We start from the raw sequence: 17635 nt of genomic DNA on the forward strand, positions 1-17635 counted from the left end.
GAACTGCCTGCCTTAAAGACTGTGGATTATAAAGGGTTCACGTAATTTGCCTACTTTGCTACTTAGAGTAACTACGAACGGAGTACATGCGTTAAGTTAGAAGCAGGTTTAAGTGATAGCTGAGGTTATACCACCACCTTGTGGAAGCGTCAGGAAATTGCCAGTGATTATTATTGTGAACTTTCATCAACATTTATATTACTTCTGTATTTTATGGTTGCAAAACTACTGCTTATTTATGTTGTTCTCTTTATCGTGAAGTGCCTTTGCCTTTAACCATTTAATTATACAGCGGTGACAAAGTTTTGTTCCCGAAAATTAAATCATATGTCACCGTCCTAATGTGTGGTGACTATTGTATTGGGTCCTCTGGGTTTGGGGTTCCTCGTACTCTCTGCCTAGGGTTCGAGCAGTGAGTTTCCGGTCCAAGAGGTGATTCCGGGTGAACAATCCAGGTACGTCCACCTGCACCTGCACAACACATCCACAGTACTTACCTGTTACATGATCTGTGCCACTGTGGTGGGTGGCCCTTTTAAACAGGGGGACCCAGGGTTACTTACCCCTGGGGCCCCCCCTTAATCCACTGTTTCCTCTAATTTCAGGTTCCAGACAGTACATTCACATTAAACAATGTTACTCTATTAAAGGGTTAGTTACATGGTATCTAATGGCTGTCCAAGCCTCTGTGGGAGCTGGTCTCACCGCACAGTAACTGGCCGTACCCCTTAAACATGGGCCCTACCACTGCATTTCCCCGGTAGGCCCTTCTTGCCCCAGTCCGACACTGACTATGACTCACCTGTTTCTACAAGCTACAATGAAGTGTCCTTCCCTTGTCTCTGTACTCATCTCTCCCTGTCTGTTGTTTTACTGTAATATGTTGTATACATAGCTATTATGTAGTATAATTACACTGTTTTATTTATTTTTATGTCTACTCCATGTACGGCGGTTGATACACTTTGTGTTGACTAATTATTTTTTTATTTATTAACAGTTTCTTATATAGTGCAGCAAATTCCGTTGCGCTTTACAATTGTGCACAATGTTAAAACAAAACTAGGTAATTACAAACAGTCATAGAGGTAGGAAGGCCCTGCTCGCAATCTATAGGGAAATGGACATTGATACACAAGGATAGGTGCTATCTATTGCATAGTTGTCCACCGGATTGCAAAGATTCTAGGTGGGCTTCCTGTCACTTCACAACAATGATAAACCAGGGTCAGAAGGAAGGGAAAGTGAAGAAAGAGAAAATACGTGGAGGATATGTGCGGACTGCCCTCATTCCGAGTTGATCGCACCAAGCAACTTTTTGCTGCTGGTGCGATCAACTAATCTCCGCCTATAGGGGAGTGTATTTTAGCATAGCAGGGCTGCGAACGCTTGTGCAGCCCTGCTATGCTAAAAAAGGTTCCTGCAAAACAAGACCAGCCTTGGACATACTTACCCTGTGCGACAGATCCAGCGACGATAGGCACGGCTTTGACATCAGACATCTGCCCTCCGTTCGCCTGAACACGCCTGCGTTTTCCTTACCACTCCCCGAAATCGGCTCCAAACGGTGAGTTGCCACCCCGGAACGCCTTCCTGCAGTCAATCTTCTTGCGGTCGCCGCTGCGACCGCTTTCCTCATAGTCAGCGTCATTGCATGGCGACGGCGTGTCTGCACATGACGGCCCCCGCGCGTGCGCAGTAGTGACCTGGTCACAGCTGTGCAAATGAAAGCACCCCGCGATCGGGTCGGAATGACTCCCATAATTGGATAGGAAAGCTTATGAAGGTTGAGTGAGTGGTTCTGGAATGTGATAAGCTAGCCTGAAGAGGTGAGTTTTCAGAGAATGCTTGAAGGTTTGGAGACTAGGGGAGAGTCTTATTGTGCGCGGTATGGCATTCCACAGAATATGTGCAGCCCGAAGAAAGTCCTGCAATCGTGCATGGAAGCGAGTAATGAGTGTGTATGAGAGACGTAGATCTTGTGGAGATGTTGGGTTGGGAGATATTTTGAGAAAAGCGAAGAGATGTACATTGGTGTTGTTTGTAGAGATGTGCGACGGGCACTTTTTCGTGTTTTGGTTTTGGTTCTGGTTCCATGCTCGTGTTTTGGATCTGGATTGGTTTTCCCAAAACCACCCTTTCATGTTTTGTTTTGGATCTTGATGATTTAAAAAAAAAAACACACAGCTAAAATCACAGAATTTGGGGGGTAATTTTGATCCTATGGTATTATTAACCTTAATAACATTCGTTTCCACTCATTTCCAGTCTATTCTGAAAACCTCACAATATTGTTTTTAGGCCAAAAGATTACACCGAGAAGGCTGTATGACTAAGCTAAGCGACACAAGTGTGCGCACAAACACCTGGCCCATCTAGGAGTGGCACTGCAGTGGCAGACAGGATGGCAGATTTAAAAAATAGACCCCAAACAGCACATGATGCAAAGAAGTAAAAGAGGTGCAATGAGGTAGCTGTATGACTAAACTAAGCGACACAAGTGTGCGGCACAAACGCCTGGGCCATCTAGGAGTGGCATTGCAGTCCCACTGCACCAATGGCGGATACCGTAAGCGAGGTGAGACGCTGAGCCGAGGAGGAGGAGACGCTGAGACGCTGCCCGTGAACAGGAACCGGAAGTGACACAGTGCGAGGGTCAGGTGAGTCAAGCGGGGGTCAGGCACACGTGCGAGCGCGTGTGAGAGCGTGAGAGGAGCTGCCGAGAGAGGGGGTGCCGGATCGGGACAGAGGACAGAGGTATTGGGCGCCGAATTGTGGGATAGGGAGCCGGTTGGAGCGGAGCACAGCAAGGGGGGTCAGAGCGGAGTGCAGCAAGTGTAACAGCTGCCGCTCTCTGTAAATAAGTGAAAAAAGGATATCAAGGGGGCTTAATATTGTGTGAGTGAGTGTGTGACTGAGGGGCTGATAATTGTGTGTGAGTGAGGGACAGAGAGTAGTGTGTGACTGAGGGGCTGATAATTGTGTGTGAGTGAGGGACAGAGAGTAGTGTGTGACTGAGGGGCTGATAATTGTGTGTGAGTGAGGGACAGAGAGAAGTGTGTGACTGAGGGGCTGATAATTGTGTGTGAGAGAGGGGCTGAGATTAGTGTGTGGCTGGGGGGCTGAGATTACTGTGTGTGAGGGGTCGCGACTAGTATGTGAGCGTATGAGGGGCAGAGTTTTTTGGTGTGTAGGATGCCTGTTTTGTTTTGTTTCTGTGTTTTTGTGTGTGTACTAGGAATCTACGGGGACGCTGCTGCATATTGTATTTCACCACAACCAGCCTGTGGGGTCAGAACCCTCTACTGAGCTGATCAAGGGGACGACAAAGTCGGCTGCTGCAGTCATCAGAGGAGAGGACAGAAGGGGACAGAGACTGCTACCATTACAGCTCCTGCCACTGGAGGAACTGGGGACTACGGCTGCATAAAAGCGAAGGATCAAGGACCGCACAAAGATAGATAAGTATGAGCCCAACTTAATTATTGTATAAGTGAGTGTTTTCTCCCAGATTGTTTTGCTTCTTCTTTATTCTTTTTTGCTTCTTCCTTTTCTGTTGAGAGTAACAGGGAGTTAGACCTTACAAACACTATGGGTGGGGCTGTGATTGGGGACCTCACTCAGTGCATGTCGTGCAATATGTACGCACACCTGGAGCAACTGTCACAGTGTGGTTACATCTGCACGAGATGTGTGTGAACGGTTGCCCTGGAATCCCAGTTAACGGATCTAGAGCAAACCGTTACGCAACTGAGGGAGATTCACAATCTCGAGCAAGGATTAGATAGAACAGTGAAGGAGCTGCGGGAAGGGTCACTGGTAGAAGAGGAAAATCAGGTAGCCAGCTGGGTCACAGTTAGAAGGAAGAAAAAGAGGGGGGCTCGACATCTCCGAACTATCAAACCTGAATAAAATTGCACGACTGGACGAGGAATCGGAGGATGATAGTGAGGAAATGACGGTGCCGGAGGGGACTGTTCCCTCTAGCATCCAGAGGAGCGGCCTCTCTGGCGCAGTCGGGATAAAAGATAGTGAGGTACCTAGTCATATTGTGGTGGTAGGGGATTTTATCATCAGGTATGCAGATAGGGCAATCTGCTACAGGGACTGTGATCGCCGTACAGTCTGTTTTCTCTTGGGTGCGGCACATCGCGGACCGGGTAGATAGATTGTTGGGAGGGGCTGGGAAAGACCCGGCGGTCTTGGCAGAGCCGGATTAAGGCTCCGGGAAGCCCGGGGTACTTAAGACATGGGGGGCCCCTAAGGACTAATATATATATGGTATATGGTATTCAATTCAAATAACTGGACAAAAGAATCTCCTTCACAATCAATGTTTCGGTATTATTAACCTTCGTCAGGATCCTGGCGAAGCTTAATAATACAGAAATGTTGATCGTGAAGGAGATTCTTTTGTCCAGTTATTTGAATTGAATGCCAGTCCCGAGAGTGCCACCTGCACTGCTGATAATATCTATCTATCTATCTATCTATCTATCTATCTATCTATCTATCTATCTATCTATCTATCTATTATAGAAACATATATACAATGACATCTCTGGGGGCCCATGAGGCAGCACCTTGACCTCCAGCCACACACCACCTCGACCACCGAGAGACAGAGAGGGAGAAGGAGAGGGGGGGGGGGGAGAGAGGGGGGGGGGGTAAAGAGAAAGAGGGGAAGAGGAAGAAAGAGAGAGAGAGAGAGAGAGAGAGAGAGAGAAAGACAGGGGGGGTATTTCATGAGAATGGAAATTAAGTAGTAAAAGTATGCTGACACCACACTGTCGGCTTCCTCATGGGTCAGCTTCGTCTTGGTCAATGCCTGCAGCTCATGGGGGACTGATGGGCTCTGCTGCTGAGGGGTGTGCTGGGCATAGTGTGATCCAAGCTGGGGGAGGGGGCACAGTGGAATGACCCAAGTTTGGGTGGGCACAATAAAACAAGCAAAACTGTAGGGTGACACTAACTGGAGTGGGCACCCCAGCCTTGGTGCCCTGCACGTCCCCGTTGACATTGTGCAGGCCGGCTCGGAGCAGGGACACAGCGAGCAGCAGCGCTGCCAGCAGCCGCACCAACATCTCCCTCATCCCGGGATAACGGAGGCACTTCCAGGTGTGGGACGCATGTCACTCGGCGCTCCTCCATTTTCCTTGCGAATGTACTGTACTGTACATGGCAGGGATAGAACAGGTGAGGCAGGCAAGGCGGGTGCAGAGTAGTGTGGAACGGGGAGCCGGGGGTCAAGAGAAGACTTCATGCACAGGCAGTGAGGTGATGGGCGGTGTGGCGGCAGGTGCGATCAAGAACACAGGGGCCCCCAAGAACTGGGTGGCCCAGGGTAGTGTACCCCCTGGGCCACCCCCTTAATCCGGCTCTGGGTCTTGGTGCATGTTGGCACCAATGACAAAGTTAGCAGAAGGTGGGATGTCCTTAAGACAGACTATAGGGAATTAAGCAAGAAACTTAAGGCAAGGACATCTAAGGTAATATTCTCCGAAATATTACCCATGCCATGCGCTAGACCAGGGAGGCAGAGGGAGATTAGGGAGGCAAATATGTGGCTTAGAGACTGGTGCAGGAAAGAAGGGTTCGTGTTCCTGGAACACTGGGCGAACTTCTCAGTCTGGCGCCATCTTTTTTGTCATGATGGATTGCACCTGAATGAGGATGGGGCAGCGGTGCTGGGGGGAAGGATGGTTAGAAGGTTGGAGGAGATTTTAAACTAGGAGCCTGGGGGGAGGGTTTAGCTAGAAACTACGGGGCGTGCAGTGAGAATAGTGGGGATGGCGGTAGTAAACGATATGGGGGAGAAGTTGGAGGGAGGGTAAGAGCAGCCGGTAAGGGTATTAACATGGGTACTAAAAGAGGTTTTACCAAAGCAATACTAATAACGATTAAGGGTCATCGTTGCTACATAAGGTGAATGATGTCCCTAATGCAAGGGGAAATACTTATCTTAGTTGTATGTATGTGAACGCTAGAAGCCTTACTGGTAAAAAGGGCGAACTAGAAAAACTTGCAGCAAGCAAACAGTATGATATTATAGGCATTACTGAAACTTGGTGGGACAAATTTCATGATTGGACAGTCAATCTAGAGGGCTATACGCTGTTTAGGAGAGACAGACTAAATAAAAGGGGTGGAGGGGTGTGTCTTTACGTAAAAAACATTTTTAAAACCTGATATATGGGAAGGTATGCAGGAGGGGACTGTAGACACTTTCGAGATGTTATGGGTAGAAATTGCATGCGGCGAAAAAGGAATAAAAAAGTTAGTATTGGGTGTATGCTACGTATCTGACGAGGAATTGTTACTGAAGCAAATTGAAAGAGCAGCAGGAGTAGGTGACATAGTAGTGATGGGAGATTTTAACTATCCAGAGATAAACTGGAAAAACGATTCATAGTAACATAGTAACATAGTATCTGAGGTTGAAAAAAGACAATTGTCCATCGAGTTCAACCTATTTGTGGTCTCCTATGCATGATAATTTGTCTAAAATTTTTGACTGATGCTGATGTCAGCCGTTGCATTTTATCCCTTTTTGTAGTAACTATAATGCGTGACTATGCACCATAACCCTGGATATCCTTATCCATTAGGAATTTATCTAACCCATTCTTAAAGGTGTTGACAGATTCCGCCATTACAACTCCCTCAGGCAGGGAATTCCAAACACGTATTGTCCTTACCATGAAAAAGACTTTGCAACGTATTGTGCGGAATCTCCTCTCCTCTAACCTGAGCGAGTGTCCACGAGTCCTATGTGCTGATCTGGCCAAAAACAGGTCCCGCGCAAGCTCTGTGTATTGTTCCCTTATATATTTGTAGATGTTGATCATATCCCCTCTTAGTCTCCTCTTTTCCAATGTAAACATGCCTAATCTTTCAAGCCTTTCCTTGTATTCCATCATCTCCATGCCCTTAATTAGTTTAGTTGCCCTCCTCTGAACAGTATTCAAGATGTGGCCTCACTAGTGATTTATATAACAGGAGTATAACACCCCCGTCCCTTGCATCAATTCCCCGTTTTATGCATGCTAGTATCTTATTAGCCTTTTCTCTAACGTCCTAGTGGATGCTGGGAACTCCGTAAGGACCATGGGGAATAGCGGGCTCCGAAGGAGGCTGGGCACTCTAGAAAGATCTTAGACTACCTGGTGTGCACTGGCTCCTCCCACTATGACCCTCCTCCAAGCCTCAGTTAGATTTCGTGCCCGGCCGAGGTTGGATGCACACTAGGGGCTCTCCTGAGCTCTTAGAAAGTTATAGACTTAGAATTTGTTATTTTCAGTGAGACCTGCTGGCAACAGGCTCACTGCAGCGAGGGACTAAGGGGAGAAGAAGCGAACTCGCCTGCTTGCAGCCGGATTGGGCTTCTTAGGCTACTGGACACCATTAGCTCCAGAGGGATCGACCGCAGGCCCAGCCTTGATGTTCGGTCCCGGAGCCGCGCCGCCGTCCCCCTTACAGAGCCAGAAGCAAGAAGATGGTCCGGAAAATTGGCGGCATGAAGACTCTGTCTTCACCAAGGTAGCGCACAGCACTGCAGCTGTGCGCCATTGCTCCTCTCACACACTTCACACTCCGGTCACTGAGGGTGCAGGGCGCTGGGGGGGGCGCCCTGAGGCAGCAATAAAAACACCTTGGCTGGCTAAAATACCTCAATATATGGCCCCAGGGGCTATATATGAGGTAAATACCCCTGCCAGAATTCCATAAAAAACGGGAGAATAGGCCGCGAAAAAGGGGCGGAGCCTATCTCCTCAGCACACTGGCGCCATTTTTCCCTCACAGCTCGGCTGGAGGGAAGCTCCCTGGCTCTTCCCTGCAATTCTACAGTACAAGAAGAGGGAAAAGAGAGGGGGGGGCATTAAAATTGGCACTGTATACAGTATATTATATAAAAGCTATTAGGGACATAACTCAGTTAGTCCCTGTATATATATAGCGCTTTGGTGTGTGCTGGCATACTCTTACTCTGTCCCCCCAAAGGGCTTTTGTGGGTCCTGTCCTCGTTTAGAGCATTCCCTGTGTGTCTGCGGTGTGTCGGTACGGCTGTGTCGACATGTTGAATGAGGAGGCTTATATGGTGACAGAACAGAGGCCGATATATGTGATGTCGCCCCCTGTGGGGCCGACACCAGAGTGGATGGATAGGTGAAAGGTATTAACCGACAGTGTCAACTCCTTACATAAAAGGGTGGATGACGTAACAGCTGTGGGACAGCCGGCTTCGCAGCCCGCGCTTGCCCAGGCGTCTCAAAGGCCATCAGGGGCTCAAAAACGCCCGCTCTCTCAGATGGCAGACACAGATGTCGACACGGAGTCTGACTCCAGTGTCGACAAGGTGGAGACATATACACAATCCACTAGGAACATCCGTGACGTGATCCCGGCAATAAAAAATGTGTTATACATTTCTGACTTTAACCCAAGCACCTCTAAAAATGGGTTTTAGGTTTGGGGAGAAAAAACAGGCAGTGTTTTGTTCCCCCATCAGATGAATAAATGAAGTGTGTGAAAGCGTAGGTTTCCCCGTTAAGATACTGGTAATTTATAAAAAGTTACTGATGGCGTACCCTTTCCCGCCAGGTGGATAAGTTACGCTGGGAAATATCCCCTAGGGTGGATAAGGCGCTCACACGTTTGTCAAAAAAGGTGGCACTGCCGTCTTAGGATACGGCCACTTTAATAGGTACCTGTTGATAAAAAACAGGAGGCTATCCTGAAGTCTGTATTTACACACTCAGGTACTAGACTGAGACCTGCAGATAGTGCTGCTGCAGCGTGGTCGGTGACCCTGTCAAACAGGGATACTAGTTGGAAAACATAAAAACATATTAAAGACGTCGTCTTATATATGGGGGATGCACAGAGGGATATTTTGCCGGCTGGCATCCAAAATAAATGTAATGTCCATTCTGTCAGGAGGGTATTAGAGACCTGTCACTGGACAGGTGATGCTGACTTAAAAAGCGCATAGAGAGCCTTATAAGGGTGAGGAATTATTTGGGGATGGTCTCTGGGACCTCGTATCCACAGCAACTGCTGGGAAGAAATAATTTTACCTCAGGTTTCCTCACAGACAAAGGTACAGTCCTTTCGGCTTCAGAAAAGCAAGCGGGTCAAATGGCGCTTCCTTTCTGTACAGAGACAAGGGTAGAGGGAAAAAAGCTGCACCAGTCAGCCTGTTCCCAGAATCAAGATTCTTCCCCCGCCTCCTGTGAGGCCACACCATGACGCGGGTGCTCCACAGGTGTAGCCAGGTACGGTGGGGGGCCGTCTCAAAAATTTCAGCAATTAGTGGGCTCGCTCACAGGTGGATCCCTGTTTCTTTCAAGTAGTATTTCAGGGGTACAAGCTGGAATTCGAGATGTCTCCCCCCAGCCGTTTCCTAAAATATGCCTTGCTGACAACTCCCTCAGGCAGGGAGGCTGTGCTAGAGGCAATTAATAAGCGGTATTTCCAGCAGGTAATACTCAAGGTGCCCCTACTTCAACAAGGACGGGGTTACTATTCCACACGGGTTGGGGTACCGAAACCGCATGGTTCGGTGTGACCCATTTTATATTTAAAATCCTTGAACACAAAAATTCAAGTTCAAGATGGAATCGCTCAGGGCGGTTATTCCAAGCCTGGACGAGGGGGATTACATGGTATCCTGGGACATCAAGGATGCTTACCTGCATGTCCCCATTTACCATCCTCGCCAGGAGTACCTCAGATTTGTGGTACAGGATTACCATTACCAAGTCCAGACACTGCCGTTTGGACTGTACATGGCACCGAGGGTGTTTTATCAAGGTAATGGCCGAAATGTTGATACTCCTTCAAAAAAAGGGAGTTGTAATTATCCCGTACTTGGACAATCTCGTTATAAGGGCGAGGTCCAAGGAGCAGTTGGTAGTCGGGGTAGCACTATTTTGGAAAGTGCTACAACAGCATGGTTGGATTCTAAACAGTCCAAAGTCACAGCTGGTTCCTATGACACGTCTACTGTTCCTGGGGATGGTTCTGGACATAAACCAGAAATAGTGTTTCTCCCGCAGGAGAAAGCCAAGGAGTTGTCATCTCTAGTCAGAGACCTCCTGAAGCCAAAATAGGTAGCGGTGCATCATTGCACGCGAGTCCTGGGAAAAATGGTAGCTTCCTACGAAGCAATCCCATTAGGCAGGTTCCATACAAGAACTTTTCAGAGGGACCTGTTGGACAAGTGGTCTGGATCGCATCTTCCGATGCATAGGCTGATAACCCTGTCTCCAAGGACCAGGGTATCTCTACTGTGGTGGCTGCAGAGTGCCCATCTTCAAGAGGGCCGCAGGTTCGGCATACAGGACTAGGTCCTAGTGACCATGGATTCCAGCCTTTGAGGCTGGGAGGCAGTCACACAGGGAAGAAATTTCCAGGGACTTTGGTCAAGTCAGGTTATTTCCCTACACATAAATATTCTGGACCTGAGGGCCATTTACAATGCCCTGAGGCCGGCAAGGCCTCTGCTTCAAAACCAGCCGGTACTGATCCAATCAGACAACATCACGGCAGTCGCCCATGTAAACCAACAGGGCGGCACAAGAAGCAGGATGGCGATGGCAGAAGCCACAAGGATTCTCCGATAGGCGGAAAATCATGTGTTAGCACTGTCAGCAGTGTTCATTCCCGGAGTGGACAACTGGGAAGCAGATCTTCTCAACAGACACTACCTCCACCCGGGAGAATGGGGACTTCCTCCAGAAGTCTTCCAATAGGATTGTACACCATTGGGAAAGGCCACAGGTGGACATGATGGCGTCCCGCCTCAACAAAAAGCTATAAAAGATATTGCACCGGGTCAAGGGACCCTCAGGCGATAGCTATGGACGCTCTGGTAACACCGTGGGTGTACCAGTCGGTTTATGTGTTCTCCCCTCTGCCTCTCATACCAAAGGTACTGAGAATAATAAGAAGGCGAGGAGTAAGAACGATACTCGTGGATGGCCAAGAAGAGCTTGGTACCCAGAACTTCAAGAATTTATATCAGAGGACCCATGGCCTCTGCCACTCAGACAGGACCTGCGGCAGCAGGGGCCCTGTCTGTTCCAAGACTTACCGCGGCTGCGTTTGTCGGCATGGCGGTTGAACGCCGGATCCTGAAGGAAAAGGGCATTCCGGAGGAAGTCATTCCTACGCTTACTAAAGCCAGGAAAGAGGTTACAGCAACTCATTATCACCGCATATGGCGAAAATATGTTGCATGGTGTGAGGCCGAAAGGGCCCCAACAGAGGAATTTCAACTAGGTCGATATCTGCATTTCCTGCAAGCAGGAGTGACTATGGGCCTTAAATTGGGTTCCATTAAGGTACAGATCTCGGCTCTGTCGATTTTCTTTCAAAAAGAACTAGCTTCAGTACCTGAAGTTCAGACATTTATAAAAGGAGTGCTGCAGAGTCAGCCCCCGTTTGTGCCTCCTGTGGCACCTTGGGATCTCAACGTGGTGTTGAGTTTCTTAAAATCACATTGGTTTGAACCACTAAAAACCGTGGATCTGAAATATCTCACGTGGAAGGTGGTTATGTTATTGGCCTTGGCTTCTGCCAGGCGAGTATCGAAGTTGGCGGCTTTGTCTTGTAAAAGCCCTTATTTGATTTTCCATATGGATAGGGCAGAATTGAGGACTCGTCCCCAGTTTCTCCCAAAGGTGGTGTCAGCGTTTCACCTGAACCAGCCTATTGTGGTGCCTAGGCTACTAGGGACTTGGAGGACTCCAAGTTGCTAGACGTTGTCAGGGCACTGAAAATATATGTTTCCAGAACGGCTAGAGTCAGAAAATCTGACTCGCTGTTTATCCTATATGCACCTAACAAGCTGGGTGCTCCTGCTTCTAAGCAGACTATTGCTCGTTGGATTTGTAGTACAATTCAGCTTGCACATACTGTGGCAGGCCTGCCACAGCCAAAATCTGTCAATGCCCATTCCACAAGGAAGGTGGGCTCATCTTGGGCGGCTGCCCGAGAGGTCTCGGCTTTACAATTTTGCCGAGCAGCTACTTGGTCAGGGGCAAACACGTTTGCAAAAATTCTACAAATTTGATACCCTGGCTGAGGAGGACCTGGAGTTCTCTCATTCAGTGCTGCAGAGTCATCCGCACTCTCCCGCCCGTTTGGGAGCTTTGGTATAATCCCCATGGTCCTTACGGAGTTCCCAGCATCCACTAGGACGTTAGAGAAAATAAGAATTTACTCACCGGTAATTCTATTTCTCGTAGTCCGTAGTGGATGCTGGGCGCCCATCCCAAGTGCGGTTTATCTGCAATACTTGTACATAGTTATGGTTAACTAAATTGGGTTATTGTTGAGCCATCTGTTGAGAGGCTCTATTGTTTCATACTGTTAACTGTGTTTCATATCACGAGTTGTACGGTGTGATTGGTGTGGCTGGTATGAGTCTTACCCGGGATTCAAAATCCTTCCTTATTGTGTACGCTCGTCCGGGCACAGTACCTAACTGAGGCTTGGAGGAGGGTCATAGTGGGAGGAGCCAGTGCACACCAGGTAGTCTAAGATCTTTCTAGAGTGCCCAGCCTCCTTCGGAGCCCGCTATTCCCCATGGTCCTTACGGAGTTCCCAGCATCCACTACGGACTACGAGAAATAGAATTACCGGTGAGTAAATTCTTATTTTTTGCTGCCATCCTACTTTGGGAACTGCTGCTTAGTTTGCTATCTATGAGAACACCTAAGTCATTTTCCAGTACAGTATCCCCTAATGTTACCCCATTCAGTTTGTAGGTGTTATTTTTGTTCTTGCTACCACAGTGCATTACCTTACACTTGTCTGTGTTGAAGCGCATTCTCCATTTGGCTGCCCATGCTTCTAATTTAACTAAGTCGTTCTGAAGAGACTCTGCATCCTCCTCTGTATTTATAGCCTTACACAATTTGGTATCATCTGCAAAAATTTACACCATGCTCTCTAGATCTTCTGTTAGGTCGTTAATGAAAATGTTGAACAATATCGGTCCTAATACCGAGCCTTGTGGCACACCACTTAACACTTCAGTCCAATTTGAAAGAGATCCATTAACCACAACACGCTGCTCTCTGTTATCTAACCAATTCTTGACCCAAGTGCATATAGTGATTCCTAGCCCTATTTCTTGTAGCTTATAGATAAGTCACATGTGTGGTACTGTGTCGAAAGCCTTGGCAAAGTCTAAAAAGATTACATCCACGTCTTTACCCTGATTTAGGTTTGCACTTACTGTTTCGTAAAAACCAAGTAAGTTGGTTTGACAGGATCTGTCCTTCACGAATCCATGTTGATTCCTTTTAATGATTTTATTGGCTTCAAGGAACTTCTGAATACTATCCCTTAGAATACCTTCCAGTACTTTCCCCACTATAGATGTAAGACTAACTGGTGTATAGTTACCCGGTTCAGCTTTACTTCCCTTTTTGAATATAGGCACTACTTCCGCTATACGTCAGTCCTTAAAGATCAAAAATAGCGGTTTTGCCTGTTCAGTGTGAAGCTTCATTAGAACCCTTGGGTGAATTCCATCGGGCCCCGGTGACTTATTAATCTTTAAATGTTTTAATCGGTCACAGACTACCTCCTCACTTAAATAAGTACCTATCAGTGGGATATTCTGATTATTATTGAGATTGTGTGTCAGTCCCTGAATTGGGTCCTCTCTAGTAAATACTGTTGAAAAAAATTAATTAAGTATGTCCGCTATGTCATCATCATTTTTGATTAAGACTCCCGACTTGTCTTTTACAGGGCCTATACTCTCCTTCTTTAATTTCTTGCTATTAATGTTTTAAAGAATTGTTTGCTTTCCTTAGCTACAGTTTTTCTGTTTCTAACCGAGAAGGCTATATGTTGTTTACGAGAGACAGACTAAATAAAAGGGGTGGAGGGGTGTGTCTTTACATAAAACCATTTTTAAAACCTGATATACGGGAGGATTTGCAGGAGGTGACTGTAGATACGGTTGAGACGCTGTGGGTAGAAATTGCATGTGGTGAAAAGGGAATAAAAAAGTTAGTTTTGGGGGTATGCTACAGGCAGCCTGGTATTAATGTATCTGACGAGGAATTGTTACTGAAGCAGATTGAAAGAGCAGCAGTAGTAGGGGACATAGTAGTGATGGGAGATTTTAACTATCCAGAGATAAACTGGAAAAACGATTCATGTGATGCTGCTAGGGGTAATATGTTTTTAAACACACTTAATGATAACTACTTAGTTCAATTAATTGAGGAACCTACCAGGTACAATGCAATCTTAGACCTGGTGTTAACAAACATTGGGGAATTGGTATCAGATATTATAGTAGGGAAGCCCAGAAGAAACAGCGACCACAAAATGGTCACATTCAATATAAGTTTTCATAAACAGTCCTATATTGGCTCAACTAGGACTCTAAACTTTAGCAAAGCCAACTTTGAAACGACGAGGGAAACTTTAAGGGATATTGATTGGGAAGGTTTGTTTCTAGGAGAAATACTACAGAGAAATGGGATGTATTAAAATCACTACTAGCTAAGAATACTCTCAAATTTATTCCTACGAGCAGCAAAAGAAGGGATTAAAATTCATAAACCGATGTGGCTTAATAAAAAAATAAGGGAACTTATGGGCAAGAAAAGGCGAGCATTTAAAAAATTCAAATCTGATGGGAAAGCGGAGTCATTTCAGCACTATAAGGACTGTAACAAAATATGCAAAAAAGAGCGACTAAAGTAGAAACTGAAAAACTAGTAGCAAAGGAAAGCAAAGCGAATCCCAAAAAATTGTTTAAGTACATTAATAGCAAGAAATTAAAGAAGGAGAGTATAGGCCCTGTAAAAGACAAGTTGGGAGTCTTAATTAAAAATGATAATGACATAGCAGACACACTAAATTAGTTTTTTTTAACAGTATTTACTAGAGAGGACCCATTTCAGGGACCAACACACAATCCCAATAATGAGAATGTCCCACTGATAGGTACTTATTTAAGTGAGGAGGTAGTCTGTGACTGATTAAAATATTTCTCTAACGTCCTAGTGGATGCCGGGGACTCCGTAAGGACCATGGGGATAGACGGGCTCCGCAGGAGACATGGGCACTTTAAGAAAGAATTTAGGTTCTGGTGTGCACTGGCTCCTCCCTCTATGCCCCTCCTCCAGACCTCAGTTTGATACTGTGCCCAGACGAGCTGGGTGCTGTTCAGTGAGCTCTCCTGAGTTTGCTGAAAGTATTTTGTTAGGTATTTTATTTTCAGGGAGCTCTGCTGGCAACAGACTCCCTGCATCGTGGGACTGAGGGGAGAGAAGCAGCCCTACTCTCTGAAGCTAGGTCCTGCTTCTTAGGCTACTGGACACCATTAGCTCCAGAGGGATCGGTACGCAGGATCTCACCCTCGCCGTCCGGTCCCGCAGCCGCGCCGCCGTCCCCCTCGCAGAGCCGGAAGACAGAAGCCGGGTGAGTATGAGAAGCAAAGAAGACTTCACAGGTGGCAGAAGACTCCGTGTTCTTCACTGAGGTAACGTACAGCACTGCAGCTGTGCGCCATTGCTCCACACACCTACACATACTCCGGTCACTGTAAGGGTGCAGGGCGCGGGGGGGGGGGGGCAGCATTTGGGACCTCTTTTGGCAAAGTTAAGCATATATACAGCTTGGCACTGTATATATGTATGAGCCCCCGCCAAAAAATTGCATATTTAAGCGGGACAGAAGCCCGCCGCCGAGGGGGCGGGGCTTCTTCCTCAGCACTCACCAGCGCCATTTTTTCTCCACAGCTCCGCTGAGAGGAAGCTCCCCAGGCTCTCCCCTGCAGATACACGGTAGAAGAGGGTAAAAAGAGAGGGTGGGGGGGCACATAATTAGGTGCAAAAAAGCAATATAACAGCAGCTACTGGGTTAACATTAAGTTACTGTGTTATTCCTGGGTTTATAGCGCTGGGGTGTGTGCTGGCATACTCTCTCTCTGTCTCTCCAAAGGGCCTTGTGGGGGAACTGTCTTCAGAGAGGGCATTCCCTGTGTGTGTGGGTGTCGGTACGCTTGTGTCGACATGTCTGATGAGGAAGGCTATATGGAAGCAGAGCGGGAGCAAATGAATGTGGTGTCTCCGCCGACGGCGCCGACACCTGATTGGATGGATATGTGGAAGGTTTTAAATGATAATGTTAATTCCTTGCATAAAAAGTTAGAAAAAGCTGAAGCCTCGGGACAGTCAGGGTCCCAACCCGTGCCTGATCCTATGTCGCAGAGGCCGTCAGGGTCTCAGAAGCGCCCACTATCCCAAACTGTTGACACAGATACCGACATGGATTCTGACTCCAGTGTCGATTACGATGATGCAAAGTTACAGCCAAAATTGGCTAAATCCATCCGTTATATGATTATAGCAATTAAGGATGTGTTGCACATCACAGAGGAAACCCCAGTCCCTGACAAGAAGGTGCATATGTATGGGGAAAAGAAGCCGAAGGTAACCTTTCCCCCCTCACACGAGCTAAATGAGTTATGTGAAAAGGCTTGGGAATCTCCAGATAAAAAACTGCAGATTTCCAAAAGGATTCTTATGGCGTATCCTTTCCCGCCAACAGACAGGTTATTCTGGGAATCCTCCCCTAGGGTGGACAAAGCTTTAACACGCTTATCCAAGAAGGTAGCCCTGCCGTCACAGGATACGGCTACCCTCAAAGATGCTGCGGATCGCAAACAGGAGTTAACCCTGAAGTCCATTTATACACATTCAGGTACCTTACTGAGGCCGGCAATCGCGTCGGCCTGGGTGTGTAGTGCTGTAGCAGCATGGACGGATACCTTATCTGAGGAAATTGATACCTTAGACAAGGATACTGTATTGTTGACCCTGGGGCATATTAAAGACGCTGTCCTATATATGAGAGATGCTCAAAGAGACATTAGTCTACTGGGTTCTAAAATAAATGCTATGTCGATTTCTGCCAGAAGGGTCCTGTGGACTCGGCAATGGACAGGTGATGCCGACTCAAAAAGGCATATGGAGGTTTTACCTTACACGGGCGAGGAATTGTTTGAGGAGGGTCTCTCGGACCTGGTCTCCCCAGCTACAGCTGGAAAGTCAAATTTTTTGCCTTTTATTCCCTCACAGCCTAAGAGAGCACTGTATTATCAAATGCAGTCCTTTCGATCACAAAGAAACAAGAAAGTCCGAGGTGCGTCCTTTCTTGCCAGAGGCAGGGGCAGAGGTAAGAATCTGCACAACACAGCTAGTTCCCAGGAACAGAAGTCCTCCCCGGCCTCTACAAAAATCCACCGAATGACGCTGGGGCTCCACAGGCGGACCTAGGCCCGGTGGGGGCACGTCTTCGGAATTTCAGCCACAAGTGGGTTTACTCCCAGGTGGATCCCTGGGCGATAGAAATTGTGTCTCAGGGATACAAGCTGGAATTCGAAGAGATGCTCCCTCACCGATACCTCAAATCGGTCCTACCAGCTTCCCCCCACGAGAGGGAAATAGTGTTAACTGCAATTCACAAATTGTATCTTCAACAGGTGGTGGTCAAGGTACCCCTCCTTCAACAGGGAAGGGGTTATTATTCGACCATGTTTGTAGTCCCGGAACCGGACGGTTCAGGCAGACCCATATTGAATTTAAAATCCCTGAAC

The sequence above is a fragment of the Pseudophryne corroboree genome, chromosome 1 (genome assembly GCF_028390025.1).
Source record: "Pseudophryne corroboree isolate aPseCor3 chromosome 1, aPseCor3.hap2, whole genome shotgun sequence".
In the NCBI taxonomy this organism is placed as follows: domain Eukaryota; kingdom Metazoa; phylum Chordata; class Amphibia; order Anura; family Myobatrachidae; genus Pseudophryne; species Pseudophryne corroboree.